This window comes from Saccostrea cucullata, unplaced genomic scaffold (genome assembly GCF_032062105.1).
Source record: "Saccostrea cucullata isolate Sc308-1 unplaced genomic scaffold, CSIRO_AGI_Scuc_v1 ctg2243, whole genome shotgun sequence".
Taxonomy (NCBI): Eukaryota; Metazoa; Mollusca; class Bivalvia; order Ostreida; family Ostreidae; genus Saccostrea; species Saccostrea cuccullata.
The window spans coordinates 43,615-62,730 of NW_026930157.1; the positions used below are offsets into that span (position 1 = coordinate 43,615).

At 35.5% G+C, this 19,116-nt stretch overlaps 1 pseudogene; it reads left to right on the forward strand.

Annotated features, from left to right (window-relative positions):
- Nucleotides 1–19,116, forward strand: part of LOC134283079 (zinc finger protein 91-like) — a 51,173-nt pseudogene that overhangs the window by 8,174 nt on the left and 23,883 nt on the right.

Consider the following 19,116-nt stretch of genomic DNA (forward strand, 5'->3'; position numbering starts at 1 on the left):
GAAACCCTTAACTTGGGAAAATCTGGCTCATATTAAGGATATCGAATACTAGCCGTTCATAATGTTTAAATTAACATTTTTCCAATCATCCATATTTTACCACCACATGTACGGCATCGGATATTTCCGCTTCCGTTTTCCGTACCCAATTCTTGATCTTGAAAATGGTCTTGATCATGACTAAATAAACTCAGGCTTAATAATCACCAATAAATAAATAAATATGAAAAAATTAATGTATTCTGTTTCTAGTTTAAAATTTATATATTTAACATGGAAGTATTGTTTCCGTTTATTTTGAATTTTCCGAGTGGAAGTAAATACAAAATATACTTTATGACACCATTGCTAAACTCATTTGCTCCAAAATATATTTATATATTTATTTAAGACCCCCCCCCCCTCTCCCCATCAAAGATCCTTCAACTAGTAGTAAACGAGTTCGTATATGCACGCATCTTAACAATCATTTTGTCTGTCTGTCGTCCGTCAACCTGTCCGATTTTTAGACATAATTATTACTAGTATGGTGGTTTGTATATACGCTTTTCAAAGAATCCATTTTGTGTTGATCAGTTCATTATAGAGGCTTCTGTTTAGAGAATATTTAATCGTCCATCGAAGCTTTTTGAAGTCAATTACACACGTGAAGATCGACTACTGCTCATGAACATGTTGAAGTCGCCTGGCTGATCCTCTGGCTTCCATGTTTTAAAATATTTGACGCCTCTGATTTCTTTGCTGCATCTCCATTCGTAAAACTGTGACTGCCCAGGAGTACCTGCACTCTACTTACCAATCTCTCACCAGAGGGCGTTTTACGCTCCGTTCCACCACATGTGTAAGCGGAGCGCGCCCTCTGGTGAGAGATTGTCTACTAGCTAGTGATTCCTTAAATAGAACGTGTTATCGACTTAAACATATTTTATTTCTCCATTGATCACAAATATAAATTTATTAATTGGACAATCTTAGCATTTTTTTTCTATAGTTTAGCAATCAGTACCAATATCTATCCATCAATATTTTGTGGTCTTTGACTAGTTTGGAGGAAGAATATGGAGGGATAAGTACGATGGTCAGAATGATAACTCAGTATTTACACCTTTTGATAGTCCGAAGAATCTTACGTTTTCCTGACTTTTTACGAATTTGCTATTTTACATGCCAGGAAAACGTCAGAACCGGCGCCATTACGAAAACTGGGAAATCACCGCCTCCAAGTGGAGGCGGCATTCTCGAGTTGATTTTAGATACTTGCGAACCGAATTAAATTTCAATCTCACAAGCTAACAATAGTACAATACATAAAGTACTCACCAATATGGTTTTTATTGTTCATTTATAAAACATACAATTATAATCCGTTGAAAAGATTTTATCACACTGTCGAGATTTGTCATCATTTCGTGCATTTTAATATCTTGCAAGTCCTTTGAAGAAATGTATAGAGATATTTTCTTCACATCGATATTGGTGAGTACTATATAAAGGCAATGTTTTTTATATAAATTCTGATTTCGGCATTTAGTTCGGTTTGCAAGTATCAAAAAATGAACTGCGGTTGGAGACGACTAAATTTCCAGTTTTCGTAATGGCGCCGATTCTGACGTTTTCCTGGCACGTAAGATATCAAATCGTCAAAAAGCCTGTAAAACGTCAGGTATTTCGGACTAACCTTTTGACTACAATTTTGTTTAAATGTTCAAAGGCAATTCTATTTTCATACATGTATAGAGAAGAATCCTCAAGAATTTTACTCCAATATACACCCAGTCTGACTAAAGCCAGCCCCTACTATATCACTACTAACGAAGTGATATAGTAGGGGCTGGCTTTAGTCAGACTGATATACACCTGTTCCAAAGTATGAGCGCGTCATAAAATTTAAAATGGTGACAGTGTGTTCAACATTTTACTAAGAATGCTAGAGATAACGAAAATTGTCATATGATGCTCTGTCTTTTTCTTTTTCTCTAACAATTTAAGTAATTCAGTTTATTGATATCTGCAACATATTGTCATATTTTGTTATTTCAAATACTTAGTCTAGTATTTTGGAAGAGCGGGAAATGGGAAATGTCCTAAGATTGAACTTCATTCAATGCTGTTTTTTAAACGCTACCATTTACATGTAAACTGCACTGTGTCTGTTGAAAGTTGGAAGGGTGTGTGTAAGAGAGAGGGTGGAACTACGCCCAAATGTTCAATGCATAATAATATATATCTTTGCAGAAAAGGGGGTGGGGGTGGGTGAGGGAGGCTAAGCCAACCCACCTTAAAAAGAAATGGAAGGGGGGGGGGGTCCTGCCTCGAAGTGCCTGTGGTTTGATCACAGTTTTATTCATACACTGACAGCAATATTATCAGTCGTGGTACACTTTACTTTTGGCAGCACTCGAACAATTATTTTATAAAATACAAGGAAGGACGGCTCGTTCTTGCTTTTGAAGGTACGGAAGCCCGTTGGTGCCACGTACGAAAAATATTTTATCTGGCGGCCGCCAGATAATTATGTGGCGGCCGCCACTTATATATCTGGCGGCCGCCACTTAATATATGGCGGCCGCCAAAAAATTTATATGGCGGCCGCCACATAATTTATATGGCGGATGCCATATATTTATCTGGCGACCGCTACATAATATCTGGCGGCCGCAAAATATTTAACTGGCGGCCGCTATATAACATCTGGCGGCCGCTACATAATATTTGGCGGCCGCCACATAATTTATCTGGCGGCCGCTACATAATATTTGGCGGCCGCAACATACTTTATCTGGCGTTCGCCAGATAACATTTGGCTACCTGATGCGCGCGCATGTTTTAACGTGTAATTTCAGAGGTGGATACAGTGTGAAAATCAATCAAACTTGTAAGAGATTATTAGGACCCGACACTCCAAACCACACTTCTAGTAGATATGTTTTTGCATAGAGCAGATTAATATTCGATTTGAGAATTAAATAAAGTTTTGCATTCTGGATTTCCAATAATGGTGTTCCAATATTTAAGAATTCTTTTATATCATTAACTTTTTTATCAATAAGCAGCGGCTGTGTCAACATCCATCATATCTTAACCCAATAAAGACACAATAACACTCACATTTCACAAAATAATTTATGTGGCGGCCGCCAAATAATAAGTGGCGACCGCCAGATATATAAGTGGCGGCCGCCATATAAATTATGTGGCGGCCGCCAAATAATAAGTGGCGGCCGCCACTTAATATCTGGCGGCCGCCAGATAAAATATTTTTCGTACGTGGCACCAACGGGCTTCCGTATGAAGGAAACGATCAACATTGTGACTAAAAATGAAGGTGTCAATATAATCATACAATCGGATAGAAGTTTTACAAAGCTCAAGAGATGCTGGGATAGAGGCGGATGGTGTCAAGCAGGGGTCATTCAACTGACATGCACAAAGGAATTCATTTTTATATGTTTTCAGAACTTGAAATTCTTCGGCCCAATTACAAATGACCTTGATATGTATTGAAGGACTACTCATAGAAAAATATGCTTCGTCTTATTTCAAGTCTTATTTTGAATTCATAAACTGTGTGAACACATCCATGTAGAGCTATACTGATACGCAACAAGCAGTAATCTACAAATGTTTGAATTTCTTATCTACTGATTTTCAAGAATGAATACAGTAAGGTAAAACTCACTCTTCAAAGCATCAGATATTTGATAAAAATGTTACAATATTTTTTTTTACTTATGAAAGAATCATTTGACTGTTAAAAGACCTCTCCCAGACATTCAATCTAAACGTGCAAAACTGCCCAACACAACTATTGCAGATTAATTTCTACGTTCATCAATATTGAGATCTGAGCGAAAAAATATACTTTGTCACTTTTAGATGCCTGTTTTAGAGTTTTTCATATGTTTGGGTCGAATTTTCTCTAACCTAGCGCAATGGAGAGTGTAACCATTGGACTTTCGGTCCAAGGACTGTAATTTAATGCATAGGATACTTAAAAGTCTGACAATTTGGTTCGAGGGTCGACAAAACCCATTTTGCCGTCAAACGCTTACATGCATTTTGTACTGACTTCCGTGCATGTGTTGTTACTGTTGAACATCAACGAATGAAAATGAGATTAGACACCGCCCATCCTGTGACATAAGCGGTCTAACATCTCATCGAACGGTCCAACATCTCACTCGGCGTCCAACATCATTTTTTTTATGCCTGCTCAGCAAAACATTAGAAATGTTAGAGTTTTTTTTTCGAATAGATTTTGTAGGAAAACATTTCTAAAGGTATAGCAATAGAAGTTAATGTTGATTATGCTATAGTCGTTATTGACTAATTTACAAAAGAATTTTCTAACCAAATATGAGGGATTGGTGTTTACTGGGAATTGGGGAGGGGGATGTACAAGGTATTACATGCATATTTTATTACCGAACACTGAATTTGAAACATTTTTCTTCATTTAAAAAAAAGACACTGACATAATGTATCATGGCTGCGGTGTTTTACATTTGAAGTGATTTAAAAAAAAAAAAAAAAAGACACTGACATTATGTGTCATGGCTGCGGTGTTTTACATTTGAAGTAGAGTGTATAATAACTGGATATACAAGCGATGGGCGGAGCCAGGAAAACATGTGCCGTGTAAATAGATTATTAAACACCAAGGCAATTTCATCATTTTAAATTACATATTAAATCTGAATTACAGAATGAAATCGGCTTTTAACAAATTACAGTGTGTATTACAAACTACGAAATGCTTTTACGGAACCCTGCAAATATTCGACCAATCGCAACGAGAAATCAAGTTTTTGACATGAATTCCACACAGAAATATATCAAAATATCACACCTATTGTAATATAGCATTTTAGCAGAATAGTCCATCTTTGCTGTGTTCTTTGCTCAACTAGAATAAAGTGCAGCTGTACTTCATCCACAGGTTTAGAGTTATTGACCCTGATACAGATTTGTCGTGAATGTCACAGCTCTCGAATATGTGAAATGATCAACGGGTATCTTTTTTCTTGATTTTCGAACAACACCTGAATTTTCCTTCTACAATTTCGAATTTTTCTTCTGTAATATTCGCAGGTTTTTTGTGAATTTCTTTACAATCCGTGTTTATATTAAGCTTGACTTCTGAAATCCGACGTCCTTTCTCATGAACACACATAGGTAAAATGTGTATAAAATACTGTAAGGAAGGAGATATTGTCCATGCGGTCACTTGAATGACAAAAACTATGTGACATGAGGTTTTATTGAACATGATACAAGAAAGTTATTGAATTTTTTATTTGAATGTTTATTATGGATTGGGTTGAAGTATCCTGATTTATATGGACGAATGGCATAGACTCGTGTTTCGCACTCGTCATCACATGTGCCTGGGGACGTGACGCCCCCCCCCCCCCATCTTCCGTGTTCCGTACTCCAAGGGTTCTTTGACTTTTCTGATTAACAAATTCTTCTGTGACATATTCACAAAGCATTACTACTAAAAAATCCAAAACAAAACCTTTATCAAAAATCCGTACCTTCTTATTCTAAAACAGAAAGGCTAGTTTTAGTTTAAATTTTGGAATTTTATTGTAGTATCGTAAACATCCTGTTATATGTGTCCACTATCTAAAGGGGTGTCTCCCCTTTTACCAGATTTTTATTTCTATATCAAAATATGTTTTTTAGAATAATTATTACATCTGAACATAAACTACCTTCACCAAGAAAAAAACTAAATTCAACATTAAAACGAACAAATAGTTTTGTGAACAATTAGAGAGACAGGGTTAAATACCTGTCAGCCTACCTGTGATGTAACGTTAAGCTGCAAAAGAAAGGTACGTTAATATTGTGGATAAAATCTAATATATACGTGTTTCGAAGTAATCTCGTCACAAAACTTTATGTATATTTATTGATTAACATTTTCTAAAATATTGGATAACACTGTCCAAAGAATAATACAAATGAAACCCCAATATTCCTTTCACACAGTGGAGGGGCGGTCGGATTAAACTCGTCCTTTTCCGTATAGGGGAACAAGGCCCGAAGAGGATTTCGGAAATAGCCGAGTAGCTACGATTGAATACGAATGAATCTGACGTCACAGCGGAAGTGACGCCGAGCTGTGTCTGCACTGGCTGTGTTTAGATCGAAGGAGGCTACATATCTTCGTGTTTCTCCGCGTTTCAAAGCATATTTTCCTATTGTTAACATATTTTTATTTACTACAGCATTTTCTTGGCAATGTTGACGCGAAGGATGGGATTTTTTGAATGAAACTGCAAGGTTAGTAAAAATTGGAGACAACTAAATGACCCGATCTTCCTCGGCGTTTGAGTGTGAAATACATTACGAGTTACGAAATTTACGCAAGCTGGTGAGGATTCTGGAATCTTTTGAGAGTATTTAGTGAACATTATTCACGATGGAATGTTAATTTGAACGTTTTTTATCATAATCGACGATTAGAAAGTAGCGGCACAGGCGCAGTAGGGGGTTAGTTGTGCCTGGCATGACTAACCCCATTTTACGCGTGCGCTAACTAACCCTGCTGATACTGACAAAAATCTGACTAAGCCTTGATTTTAGGCTAAGTCCAAAAAATAAAATGCATGCACAAAGAAAAAAAAAAGAACACCAGCACAAACAACATTCCAGAAACAAATAAAATAAATTATCACAAAATAATTCTAAAATAAATAGAAAAAAAACTTACATTCTAAAACTAAGCCAAATTTTATTAGAAATATTCATGTTAGTTAACTAAGTTAGTCAAATACTAACACAAAATGCAATGGAAATTCTTGTTAGTTGTCTAAGTTAGTCTAACTAAGGGATTTTTTCTTGAAAACCCCAAATTCCAATGATCAGAATAATTCCAATTTTAAATAATACACTGTTATAGGAATATATAGGACAAATCTTTAAAAGTCTTCTTCTCAAAAACCATTGGGCCAGGAAAGATGAAACTCATGTGGAATCATCATCAGATAGTGTAGATTCAAGTTTGTTCAAACCATAACCCCCGGGGGTAGGATTGGGCCAAAATGGCCGATCGAATTTTTACATAGTAATATATAGGAAAAATCTTTAAAAATGTTCTTCTTAAGAACCAATTGGCCAGGAAAGATGAAACTCATGTGGAATCATCATCAGGTAGTGTAGATTCAAGTTTGTTCAAACCATGACCCCCAGGGGTAGGGTGATGCCAAAATGGCCAATCAAAATTTTACATAGGATTATATAGGAAAAATCTTTAAAAATCTTCTTCTCAAGAAACAGTGGGCCAGGAAAGATGAAATTGATGTGGAATCATCCTCAGGTAATATAGATTCAAGTTTGTTCAAATAATGAACGCCGGGGTAGGGTGGGGCCATATTGGCCGATCAAATTTTTTCGTCGGAATATATAGGAAAAATCTTTAAAAATCTTGTTCTCAAGAACCTTTAGGCCAGGAAAGATGAAACTGATGTGGAATCATCCTCCAGTAGTCGCCGATCAAATTTTTACATAGTAATATATAGGAAAAATCTTTAAAAATCTTCTTCTTAAGAACCATTGGGCCAGGAAAGATGAAACTCATGTGGAATCATCCTCAGGTAGCTAGTGTAGATTCAAATTTGTTCAAACCATGACCCCCAAGGGTTGGGTGGGGCCAAAATGGCTGATCAAAATTTTACATAGGAATTTATAGGAAAAATCTTTAAAAATCTTCTTCTCAAGAACCAGTGGGACAGGAAAGATGAAACTCATGTGGAATCATCCTCAGGTAGTATAGATTTAAGTTAGTTCAAATCATGAACACTGGGGTAGGGTGGGGCCAAACTGGCCGATCAAATTTTTACATAGGAATATATAGGACAAATCTTTAAAACTCTTCTTATTAAGAACCATTGGGCCAGGAAAGTAGGTAGTACAATTTTAAATTTGTACAAATCAAGCCCCCAGGGGTAGTATGGGGCCAAAATGGCCGAATAAAGTTTAACATAGGAATATATAGGAAAAATTTTATTCTCAAGAACCACTGGGCCAGGAAAGATGAAACTACTTTGGAATCATCCCCACATAGTGTAGATTTAAATTTGTTCAAATCATGACCCCCACAGGTAGGCTGGGGCCAAATGACCGATAAAAGTTTTACATAGGAATATATAGAAATCTTTAAAAATCTTCTTTTCAAGTACTTCAAAGCCATTAGTTATATTTACAGGGAATCATCCTCAGGTAGTGTAGATTGTAGTTTGTTCAAATCATGACACCCTGGGAGGTTAAAATTCAAGCTACCTTCTCCCCCCCAGTAAACTTTCAGTTCTGATCTGATATGTGTTTTTTCCAAGCCAATCGCTCAGGTGAGCGATGTGGCCCTTGGGTCTCTTGTTTGAGATTTATGGAAGAAATATTTAAAATGATGTAATCTTTCATTTCTATGCTCACATTTACAAAATTATATCAACTCAGGTGACCTATTGCTATCCGTTTTTGTCCGTTGTCGTGCGTCGTGTTTCATGCGTCGTGTATCGTGTGTTAACATTTTAACATTTTCAGCTTCTTCTCTGAAACCAATTAACCAATTTCAACCAAATTTGGTATACTGCATCAAGGGGTAAATGGGAGCAAAAATTGTGAATTTCATGGTCCTAGCCCCTTGGGGCCTGAGAGGTGGGGCCAAAACTACCAAAATTATTGCAATTTTTTAAAATCTTCTTCTTTACTCTTGGACATCAAGCAGGCAAACTGTTGGCATGAATGTAATGAGCATTAAGTCCCCTACCAAAATTGTGAAATTCATGGCCCCAAGGTCAGGGGTTCTAGTGCTAGGATGGGGCTCTTGATTATATACTAAAAATGCATTATTTCTTTAAAAATATTCTTCTCTGCTCCTGGGTATTGAATAAACTAAGTACATAGTTATGATGAGCATGAGTGCCTCTTCCAGATTTGTGAATTCCATATGGCCCCAAGGTCAGGGGTTATGGTGTAAGTGCGAGACTCTATAGATTATGTAGTGAAAATGCATTTATTCTTTAAAATTTTCTTCTCTGCTTCTGGCCTGGTATTAAATAAACTAACTAAACGCATAGTTATGATGAGCATGAGTGCCTTATCCAAAATTGTGAATTTTATGGCCCCAGGGTAAGAGGTTTTGGTGTTAGGGCAGGTCTCAATTGATTATATAGTGAAAATGCATTAATTCTTTGAAAATCTTCTTCTCTGCTTCTGTGTATTAAATAAAATAACTAAGTACATAGTTATGATGAGCAAGAGTGATTCCTATAAAATTGTGAATTTTATGGCCCCAGGGTAAGACGTCTTGGTGTTAAGGCGGGGCTCGATTGATTATATATTGAAAATGCTTTTTTCTTTGAACATTTTTTTCTCTTCTTCTGGGTATTAAATAAACTTAGTGTAGATTCAAGTTTGTTCCAATCATGACCCCCGGGGCTAGGTTGGGGCCAAAATGGCCGACCCAAGTTTTACATAGAAATATGTCGGAAAAATCTTTAAAAATCTTCTTCTCAAGAACCATTGGGCCAGGAAAGATGAAACTCATGTGGAATCATCCTCAGGTAGTGTAGATTCAAGTTTGTTCAAATCATGACCCCCGGGGCTAGGGTGGGGCCAAAATGGCCGACCCAAGTTTTACATAGAAATATATAGGAAAAATCTTTAAAAGTCTTCTTCTCAAGAACCATTGGGCCAGGACAGATGAAACTCATGTGGAATCATCCTCAGGTAGTGTAGATTCAAGTTTGTTCAAATCATGACCCCCAGGGCTAGGGTGGGGCCAAAATGGCCGACCCAAGTTTTACATAGAAATATGTCAGAAAAATCTTTAAAAATCTTTTTGTCAAGAACCACTGGGCCAGGAAAGATGAAACTCATGTGGAATCATCCTCAGGTAGTGTAGATTCAAGTTTGTTCAAATCATGACCCCCGGGGCTAGGATGGGGCCAAAATGGCCGACCCAAGTTTTACATAGAAATATATAGGAAAAATCTTTAAAAATCTTCTTCTCAAGAACCATTGGGCCAGGAAAGATGAAACTCATGTGGAATTATCCTCAGGTAGTGTAGATTCAAGTTTGTTCAAATCATGACCCCCAGGGCTAGGGTGGGGCCAAAATGGCCGACCCAAGTTTTACATAGAAATATATGGGAAAAATCTTTAAAAATCTTTTTCTCAAGGACCACTGGGCCAGGAAAGATGAAACTCATGTGAAATCATCCTCAGGTAGTGTAGATTCAAGTTTGTTCAAATCATGACCCCCGGGGCTAGGGTGGGGCCAAAATGGCCGACCCAAGTTTTACATAGAAATATATGGGAAAAATCTTTAAAAATCTTCTTCTCAAGAACCATTGGGCCAGGAAAGATGAAACTCATGTGGAATCATCCTCAGGTTGTGTAGATTCAAATTTGTTCAAATTATGACCCCCGGGGCTAGGGTGGGGCCAAAATGGCAGACCCAAGTTTTACACAGAAATATGTAGAAAAAATCTTTAAAAATCTTCTCCTCAAGAACCACTGGGCCAGGAAAGATGAAACTCATGTGGAATCATCCTCAGGTAGTGTAGATTCAAGTTTGTTCAAATCATGACCCCCGGGGCTAGGGTGGGGCCAAAATGGGCGACCCAAGTTTTACATAGAAATATATATAGGAAAAATCTTTAAAAATCTTCTTCTCAAGAACCACTGGGCCAGGAAAGATGAAACTCATGTGGAATCATTCTCAGGTAGTGTAGATTCAAGTTTGTTCAAATCATGATCCCCAGGGTTAGGATGAGGCCAAAATGGCTGACCAAAGTTTTACATAGGGATTTATAGGGAAACCTTTTAAAATCATATTTTCAAGTACTTCAAAGTTATGATTAGTGATAATTATATGGAATCATCTTCAGGTAGTGTAGACTCTAGTTTGTTCAAATCATGAACCCCTGGGGGGGGGGGGGGTTAAAATTCAAGCCCCCCCTGTAAACTTTCATTTCTGATCTGATATGTGCTTTTTCCAAGCCAATGTGCTCAAGTGAGCGCTGTGGCCCCTGGACCTCTTGTTTTCTAGAACTATACAAACGCAGACATCTAAAACATCATAGTTGGGATCAGATGACATGGAGGAGTGAGCATCCTCTGCTGACCGGTCACACCCGCCCTGTGCTCTTTGTCATGATTGTTAAATAACTAAAATATCCTTCTTCAATTCAATCTGTAAATAATTCACTAACAATTAGTATGGAAAACGTCAGTCAGCATTTGACTGAATGAGAAGTTGTATATGCTGACAAGGTCATTGTATTGACCAAAGAACTTACAAAATGGTGACTTTAAACGATACTGCTGATATTCTTGTTTCATCAACTTGTTTGTCAATAATTTACCTCGTTTTAGAGCATGCTCTTGCATTTTGAATCAACTTAGACATATAAATGCCATATGCAGCTGATGAAGGTATATTGCTGCATGAGTAAGGAAAGTTGATGATAGAAAAGTTAAAAACATCACGTTTATCATAAAGATTGGTTGTTAGATTACTATTAATATATGTACCTTTATTAAGTAAATTATCCAGGTATGAAAGTATCTAGGAATCCTGTGTTGTAGTTGCGTAATACTACTGATTGGTTGGAAGTCTTGCAAAAAATGAGAGCACGTGTTGGTCTTACTCCATAGAGATTTTTTTTCTTTCTGAGGATACATCATTTTCTTGACACTTTGCTTAAAATTTTGACGAGATATTTAAATGAAATTTTACCTAACATTGAACTAAATTATTAAAAGCAATAATAATGAATAAGAAAATTATTTATCGTATGCTTTTATTCTTTAAAACTTAAAAAAAATGTTAAATGAACACTGAAGTTTGGTTCAGTGTATTAAAAAAATGTTTAATAATTTTGTCAAGAACAGTTGGGACGGAAAAGCGAAAACTTAAGTTGAAACATCCTGTAAGAGGTAGTGTTGATTCTTAACTGTTCAAATCACGACCCCGGGGTCACATGTATCGTCGGAAAGGGTTGGCCAACAAGTATTACAAAAGTGATATCTGGTAAAAAAAAAACCAAGCAATTTTTAGTTACTCGGGTACACGATGTGGACCCTGGGCCTCTTGATATCATGTAGATAAATACCATGAAATAGCATTACAACTTATTTTTTGGTCACATTTACAGAAAGAAGAGGCAGATTGTGTATCCGGACAAGAAAGTCATCTTGTAAATTTAAACTATAGTGTAAACGAAAATGAATTAGGGAATTTCGATCAATCCATAGGGACATGTGAAAGTAAAAGGCCCAATGAATGTAACATCTATATGAAAACATTTAATCATCTACATGAGTTATGGAGACACATGAGAACACATACAGGTGATAGACCTTATAACTGTGATTTGTGTGAAAAGGAATTCAAACGGACAAGTGACTTACAGCGACACATGAGGACACATACTGGTGAAAAACCTTATAAATGTGATGTGTGTGGGAAGGCATTCAGACAGTCACATCACTTACTGGATCACATGAGAATACACACAGGTGATGATCCTCATAAATGTGATGTGTGTGAAAAGGCATTCAAACGGAAAAGTGACTTTCATAGACACATGAGGACACATACCGGTGAAAAACCGTATAAATGTGATGTGTGTGGGAAAGCTTTCAACCAGTCACAGAGATTAAAGAGTCACATGAGGACACATACAGGTGAAAAACCTTATAAATGTGATGTGTGTGGAAAGGCCTTCAACGAGTCTCAGAACTTAAAGAGTCACATGAGGACACATACAGGTGATAAACCTTATGGATGTGATGTGTGTGGGAAGGCATTCAGCCACTCACAAAATTTGAAGAGTCACATGAAGACGCATTCTGGTGATAAACTTTATAAATGTGATGTGTGTGGGAAGGCTTTCAACCAGTCACAGAACTTACTGATTCACATGAGGACACATACAGGTGATAAACCGTATAAATGTGATGTGTGTGGGAAGGCTTTCAACGAGTCTCAGAACGTACGGAGTCACATGAGGACACATACAGGTGAAAAACCTCATAGATGTGATGTGTGTGGGAAGGCATTCAGCCACTTACAAAATTTGAAGAGTCACATTAGGACACACACAGGTGAAAAACCTTATAAATGTGATGTGTGTGGGAAGGCTTTCAACCAGTCACAGAACTTATCAAGTCACATCAGGACACATACTGGTGAAAAACCTTATAGATGCGATGTTTGTGGAAAGGCATTTGCACTGTCACATTACCTACAGGATCACATAAGCATACATACAGGTGATAAACATTGCATGTATAAATGTGATGTGTGTGGGAAAGCATTCAACAGATTAAATGCTTTACAGAAACACATGAGGACACATACAGGTGATAAACCTTATGAATGTGATGTGTGTGGGGAGGCATTCAAACTCTCACATATCTTAAAGAGACACATGAGGATACACACTGGTGAAAAACCTTATAAATGTGATGTGTGTGAAAAGGCATTCAAACGGAAAATTGACTTTCAGAGACACATGAGGACACATACAGGTGAAAAACCGTATAAATGTGATGTGTGTGGAAAAGCATTCAGACAGTCACAACACTTACAGGGTCATATAAGGACACATACAGGTGATAAACCTTATAAATGTGATGTGTGTGGGAAGGCATTCAACATCTCTCAAAACTTAAAGAGGCACATGAGGACACATACTGGTGAAAAACATTATTAATGTGATGTATGTGGGAAGGCTCTCTGCCACTTAGAGCACTTCAAGAGTCACATGAGAACACATATAGATGATAATTCTTATGTACATGATGTTTGTGGAAAGGTATTCTATTGTTCAAAAGACTTTTTAAGACATTGTAGGATACATAGTGGTGATAAATCTTATATATGTGGTTTCTGTAAGAAAGCGTTCTATGAAAAAATGGACTTAAATTAACACATGAGGACACATACACATGATACAGATGAGAACTATATAATGTGATGTATGTGAAAAGGCATTCAAACAATTAGGTAACTTAAATTTATATGTGAGGACACATATAATTAATAAACTTTATGAATGTGGTGTGTGTTGGAAGATCGACGGATGCAGTTATGCACAGGTTCAGGAATAGATACATTCAGGTTACCTTAGAGATGGGATATATGAGTGGGAAAACATTCTCTGTATAAGAGAATAGAAACGAATGACTGGGCGACAGGGGATGTTCATTCCTCCATGATACCTGGTCCCTCTTCTAATGTTTTGTAGGTCCATGTTTACTGTGCTCCTATTTTGTATTATTAGCTCACCTGAGCCAAAGGCTCAATTGAGCCTCTTTGATCACATTTTTTGTATGTTTGTCTGTCTGTCTGTAAACTTTATCACATTTTCTACATTTTCTCAAGAACTGCAGGGACAATTTAAACCAAACTTGCCATAAAGGTTCCTTGGGTGAAGGGGATTCAGGTTTGTTCAAATGATGGGCCACACCCACATTCAAGGGGAGATAACTGGGAATTATGTAAATTTGGTGGTATGCTTTAAAAATTTTTTCAAGAACCACTATGCCAGGAAGGATGAAACGTATGAGGAATCATTCCAGGAAGTGAAGATTCAAGTTTGTTCAAATCATGACCCCAGGGATAGGGTGGGCCAAAATGGCCGACTAAAGTTTTACATAAAAATGTATAGGATAATTCTTTAAACATTTTCTCAAGAGTAGCAAAGGCAGGATTGATAATATTTATATGGACGCATCCTTTGATAGTGTAGATTCGAGTTTGTAAAGTTATGAACCCCGGGGATAGGGCGGGGCCAAATGGCCTACCAAAGTTTTACAGAGATATGACTGTATAGGTAAATTCTTTACAATATATATCTAAAGAGTAGGAAAGCAATAATTGATCATATTTATAAGGAAGCATCCCCAGGTAGTTTAAATTCATGTTTGTGCAAATCATGACCCTCAGGAAATATATAGGGATTTAAAAAAAATCTTATTCTTAGGAATTACAAAGCCATAATTGATCATATTCATATGGAAGCAATCTCAGTATTTTTGTTGAAAATCATCTTCTTAAGAAAGGCAATGCCATGATTGGTCATGGGGATTTTTTTGGATAATACACTTTTCAATAATAAACCAATATCTATTTTTTTCCCTTGCTACAGTGTTTAGGTGAGCGATGTGGCCCAGGAGCCCCTCGTTTTATTGAGTTTTGATCTTCAATGCTGTTTGCTATCTACATTGATATTATCAAGAGTACAAATTTATGCGCCATCTTCATCTGTGTTAGAAGGAATAATGGGAATAATCATCATTCATGAGTTATTGAAGCATAAACCCGACGAGCTTAATTTACCTGACCTTTAAAGCGGCAATATGGCTGCAAATCGTGCGCTTTTTCATTCCAATTTACCCAATATATCATTCAGAAATAAAAAAAAATAAATAAAAAATAGTTAACATTTTAGTCTGCATTCAGACGAATTTAACATACATGTAATTAAGTACAAATGGTGACATTTTGTGTAATGGGGTGCAGAAAAGGAAAATCCACCAATCATACGTTATCGCGGCAAATTGTCAAACAAAATATCTTTCCGCAGTTCCAATACAATTTGTTCTTCTAATACTAGTAGCAATAATCTTTACTTGTCATAAATGCATTTTTATGCTGAGTTTACACTGAATTTTTAAATCTTTGAAAGCCATAAATATACGAGAAATGATAGCATGTATCAACAAACCTGTAGGATAGAACCTTCGCGAGCCCCACGTGAATATCGCTGAGATCCTGTTTCTTTTTCATCCAATGATCATATTAATCTCCCAACAAAATTTTTTTATCAGGAAAGTTGCTTTTTAATTTCAAGCCTTATTTTTGGTTTTGTTTTCGTTTTTATCGACATTGTCAAAGTATCAGGCCTACAGGGCTTCCCTTTCTTACCATGCTGTTTTGTTTATGAAGACTATACGCATGCGTGAAAAGCATGGAATGTGGAACCTCGAACACGTTTCGATGTATATATTTATATGGACCATAAATAATTATTAATTTCAATGAAATAATCAGAATTATTAGTTTATGAAATTTGTAATTTTCTGAGTTGTATTCATTTCTGTGTATGAAAAATTTCCAAATCCTATAGGAAAATTGAAGAGTTGCGCCATATTGTCACTTTAAGGAGGCTGGTGGGTCTGCAGCACAGTTAAGGTTACAAATGGAAATATCGGCAATTTTTTCAGATAAAAAATACATACTTTATTAGGATGGGCGAATCTTTTAAGGAATACACTGATATCAATAAAATGTAATGTGGTTTAAATTAACATGTTTGGAACATTTAGATTTTTTATTTTGACTTGTCATGTATGTCGACGTCACATGACTTTGGCAATTATACTTGTAGTTTAGAGGTCATCTATAAATTTAAATATTGCAAATGCATAACCAAGTTAAAAATCTTAGTTTATTTTATAATCCATTTCAAAACTATATGTAGTTTGTGAAAAGTGCTGCGAACCTATATAGATTACCTTTTTTAACTGGTAAAATTTAATTTGTTGGACAGCAGGTTGAATATTTTGTTGGTCAAATACATGAAATATAGCTATAATTAATTTATTTGCAAGATTTCAAGAGGTTCGCAGCAATTTTCAAATATCTTAATGCTTTTTGAGTTTATGTGTAAAATATTTGACGGGATACATTCAGGGTATGCCCTTGCAATAAATAGATTTATTAGGGACCCTAAATTACTTTTTCAATGAATCTGCATACAAATACAAGACAGTATCGCTTGTCTGATGAATGCACGTACAGTTTATGAATAAAATACTAAAAATACTATAATAGACATCACATCCAATTTAATGGCTTTTTATTTTACTGCAAATAATATTTCATTTGAGAATAAAAGACATTTTCGTTGTATAAAATGTGACTTGTTCAGCCCCTGACTTTGTAAAAGCTGCGTCATTTTTGCGAGATGACGTCACATTGATAAGTGCATTGCGATCGATGCATCGTTTATATACTGTACTATTGTGTGGGATTTAACAAACGACAAAACTGCATGTAATAGTAAGTTTGTATGTAGTATACAGCTATCCAGCTGTTTGAAATAGCAAATAATTTCATTTTGTGGTATTTTGAAGACCTTATATTATGCGTGACGTCATAGTAAACATTTCCCGTACAAATTAACTATGCTGCGTCATCAAATTAATCCCAAATTAACCACCTTATTTAGCTTATTTTTTTTTAGATACGGTATTTTTAGCTGTCAACTATCATTTGACAAAGAAAAAAATCAAAAATTTTAGTTTTAAAATTTCATTATTTTTGTATATCTTTATATGGAGCTCTCCTTCTAAAGGAGATTGAAATAGTCTAAAAATGGCTGCCACCCCAGCCTCTTTTAGTAACATTGGCGTGCACTAGTGGAATTGACAATAAGAATCGACGATATATACAGAAAGAGATATGTGTTATAATTAATCATGATGTGTGTTAAGTTCCTTCAAAGAGCCAAAGATAAATTGCGATTCGTCACACTTTTATGCGTATAATTTAATTTATGCAGAATTACCGCGTTATGATTGATGGGTCATAGTGGGCGAGAAACAAACACGGGTGGGTGCATAAGGGATTTGGAGGGGCTGAAATGCAGGAAATAAATTTTATTATCTTCTATTCCTGAATACTCGGTAACCTTCGAAAACTTTTTTTCAGAAGAGTAAAAATGTATTTAAAAAAAGTCTTTCTGTTATGATTTCAACCACCCTCCATGAAATTTCGTATTTTTTAAATTTTACCCATTGTTAACATATCTTAGCAATTTTAACAATGCATATGGTTAAAATAGGTTCGCGTAAAGGTGCATTTTTTGTAAAATGAAGTCTTTAGGGCGTAATTCTTTATCAAGCCAATTTATTGATATTCATTCCACCAAATCCGTAAACTTTTAAGACTTGACCAGGGATATCCATTTCAACCTCCGGTTAAGTTTATTGTTTAGGATAAAACCAGAGTCTTGTGGTCTTTACTTTTGTAAAATTTTCATTATTCTCTTTTATTTTATAGAGGTAGAAATAAGTTTTCAGGGAAAAACGTTCTTTAGAATTATGTCGATGCTGTGTCAAATTCATGTTTATAAAATCTTCACCATTGTCTTCAACTAATTTAGGAGACTTTTCAATCTATTCATTGCGAAAGTTTCATTTGACCCCTTCAATGAGTAACTGCCCCTGAAAGTTTATAATTTTTACAAAAATTAAAAATTTTCAAAACGAAAAGTCGTAGAGACATGAAACCAACTGCATAATATTCAATGACCTTTTCTGTAAGTTGTACAGTTATGGATTACTTCCATAATTTTTCTTCTCCTTTTTTCTTAATTGAAATTATTTAAAAGATGATAAAAGCTTTGTTTCCAGGGATAAATTCTGTACTCAGTCTACTTATTACAAACGATTTTAAACGATCACATTTTTATTTAAAAAAAAAAAATAATGGGAGCCTGAAAATATTAAAATTTATTTTAAAAACTGGGAAAAAAAATAATCGGCATTGGATCCTTTTCTAGAAATCAGCCGATATAAAATATGCACAAAAAGATGCATGAAAAATCTGGACAATTAGCACAAATTGAAAATTATTTCTAATGAATGATTATTTTTGAAAGTTTGCAAAATTCCTGTGTAAGGTATAAATTGTAAAAATACATTTTAAATTTGAATTTGTCAAATTTGTTAATTCTCATTTTGAGCCTTTGAGAAGAAGTAAAAATTAATATACAGATGCTTACAGGCATATTGATAGAAATTCGCATACTTGTTTTTAGTACCAAAAAAAAAAAAAAAACTAATGTATTGCTTATGCGACATATTGAGGAAAGTGACAATAATACTTAGGTAATTCTTGCAATGGAAATTAAATTGTTTGTTATACCTTTTAGTGAACCTTTGAATTTTTAAAATACTAGTATTGATGGATTAAACAACAACTTCCCTTTTCATGAAAAATATTTGCCAAATACTCAGTATATGTTCGTTTAATATACATATCGTGCAAAACTCTTTTTTGAATAATTGTCATATACCATTTACTTA